This window comes from Boleophthalmus pectinirostris, unplaced genomic scaffold (genome assembly GCF_026225935.1).
Source record: "Boleophthalmus pectinirostris isolate CB_2022bp ecotype Guang Dong unplaced genomic scaffold, ASM2622593v1 HiC_scaffold_16, whole genome shotgun sequence".
Lineage (NCBI taxonomy): Eukaryota > Metazoa > Chordata > Actinopteri > Gobiiformes > Gobiidae > Boleophthalmus > Boleophthalmus pectinirostris.
The window spans coordinates 2,240,841-2,243,117 of NW_026571095.1; positions in this window are offsets into that span (position 1 = coordinate 2,240,841).

Sequence of the window (2,277 nt, forward strand, 5' to 3'; positions counted from 1 at the left end):
TACGGCAATGGTGCTTAGATAAAGTAGCTGGTAACAACCCAGAGCCATTGCATGTGTTTATTACGGGAGGGGCAGGCACTGGGAAAAGTCACTTGATCAGGGCGATTCAGTATGAGGCGTTGAGATTGTTGTGCTCCTATTTGCCATAGTCCAGATAGTGTTAGCGTTTTACTAACGGCTCCGACAGGGATAGCGGCGTATAACTTACAGGCGGCAACTATCCACACCACGTTTAGTATCGGTACTAATGTTTCCCTCCCCTACAGTCCGCTAGGAGAGGAAAAGATTAATACCTTGCGCGTTAGATACATGGATTTACAAATTGTAATTATTGATGAAATATCCATGGTCGATAAAAAGTTATTTACTTATATTCACGGTCGATTGCGTCAAATTAAACAGACAAGTGACTTTTCTCCATTTGGAAATGTTTCTATTATAGCAGTTGGGGATTTCTTTCAGTTATCGCCGGTCATGGGTCATGCTCTGTACAAAGAAGATGTAGGCGTTAATCTGTTTACAGATTTTTTCAAAATTGCGGAGTTAAAAACTGTAGTTAGACAAAATGATAACACTTTTGCAGAGCTATTGAACCGACTTAGAGTGCGCTCAAGAGAGACACCACTGCTTGATAACGATGTAGATATATTAAAACGATGCGAAACAGGCGAAGATCCCGACGTATTGCATATTTTTTACAAAGAATAGCTTTGTTACAAATTATAATTTAAAGATATTAAATAAAGTATGTCCAGAAAAAATTACAATTAGTGCGCGTGATTTTGGATACGACAAAAACGCTGGGAAGTGAACAGAAATAAAAAGGTCATCTCCGTAAATCCAAACTACCCTGTTTGGAGGAGACATTAGTTTAAGGTGTAAATGTGTGCGTTATGCTTTGTAAAAATGTAGATTTGGCTGATGGTCTAGTAAATGGGGTATGTGGTATAATTACATATATAGTTGAAAATCCAGAGAGAAAATTGCCTCCTTTAGCAATTTATGTTAAATTTTGACGACGATAGAGTAGGCGCACAGAGGAGGAGGCAAAACACGTACCCCTGCAGACCTGACTGGTTCTACCCGCATAGAACCAGAAGAAGAACAAGCGAATAAGCGAGGGGAGAAGCGTCGTCAGTTTCCACTTAAACTTGCGTGGGCGTTGTGGGTTTTTTCGGAAGGTTCCATGCGTGTCCTAGAAAGAAGCACAGGAGATGGAGAATCCGAGAGAACAGGCCACTTTATTCGTCATTTTCCATTGAGAGGATTCAAGTTGATTACCAAGTACAACTGCCACCCCGGAACAATGCCTCAATGACCAACTCAAAATCAGGGGAAGCTTTATACTACATCTTGACAAAACATTAACTTGTTGATTTAGCATATACAGCAAGAAAATGAACAATACTGCTGACCCAGTGCACCTTATCATGGGTGGAACCATGTCACGGGGACCACATATGTCAGTTTTGCTGCTTCATGGCATCTCAAAGTCCAAAAAAACATGTTCTTTATGACACTCCAGTCCAGAAATAACATGTTATATAGACCTACAGATAGTCATACATTTTCCACCCTGTTGTTAGTCCATAATGTTAGGTGAATTAGCATGATCAACACATAATTTCCCACAGCGTGTACGGTTCATAAAGTGCAGGGCGTAACCGTAGATCGAGCAGTGGTGTCCCTTAAACACATTTTTACAGTGGGTCAGGCGTATGTAGCCCTTAGTCGCGTTAGGAGTTTAGATGGTCTTATTATTCAAGACTTTAATGAAAATGCCATTTATTGTAATGATGGTATTAGAGCGGCGATTGAGAACATGCCTCCCTTCATGGTGGCGAGTATGCCCTGGCACTTACAAGAGGCACATGTCTTAACATTCTTTTTTATGAATGTTCATGGTTTAGCACGACATGTGTCAGATTTGGCCTTATGCACACAGCATTGGCAGCCTAACTGTATTGCTGTGGTAGAGACATGGTTAACTGTAGATTGAAATTTTGAAACTAGTCATATTGAAGGTTATAATTTCCATAGTCGTCCCCGTAGTTTATCCTATCAGCAGACTCATCACCCAGTTCTGACTAGTTTACTGGGCCAACAGCACGGTGGTGTTGGCATGTACTGTGAAGAAAACATTAACTATGAAATCACAGTACAGGATTTCAGTTTAGAATGTTTAGTTAATTATTTTGCAGAGCACAAAATTATAGTTGCAGCAGTTTACCGTCCACCGACATACCCCATGTCTCTGTTTAAGTATAATTTGGATAG